Here is a 541-nt window from a genome sequence, read left to right as displayed (position 1 = left end):
AAATATTTAAATTTATATTCTCAAACTAAATTGTTTAACGATATATAAATTTTAATTTTTAAATAATAATAATTATTATTATAATTCAAAATTGATATAAAAAAATCTTGACGTAAACCTGTAACAATTGACGCAAAAACTTATAAAAGTGAAATAACTAAATTTTAAATCCTAACGTAAATGTGTAAAAGTTAACATAACAAGTCAATCAAGTAAAAACTCTAATTTAGTAAAAAACAAATATTTATATTTATATTCTTGGATTAAAAGTGTTTAATAATATATAATTTTTAATTTTTAAATAAAAATAATAAAGATAAAAATAATTATAGTTTAAAAATTGACATAGAAAAGCTTTCACGTTAAACTATGAGAATTGACGTAAAAACTTATAAAGATGGAATAACTGAATTTTAAATTTTAACGTAAACGTGTGAAAGTTAACGTAACAAGTCAATTAAGTAAAAAAAAGTTAACTTTACTGAAAAATAAATATTTAAATTTATATTCTCAAACTAAAAGTGTTTAACGATATACAAAT

Source organism: Theobroma umbraticum, unplaced genomic scaffold, assembly GCF_002168275.2.
Source record: "Theobroma umbraticum cultivar Fairchild unplaced genomic scaffold, ASM216827v3 scaffold_67.0, whole genome shotgun sequence".
Classification (NCBI taxonomy): domain Eukaryota; kingdom Viridiplantae; phylum Streptophyta; class Magnoliopsida; order Malvales; family Malvaceae; genus Theobroma; species Theobroma umbraticum.
The sequence above is the reverse complement of the archived record's forward strand: the minus strand, read 5'-3'. Positions refer to the sequence as shown.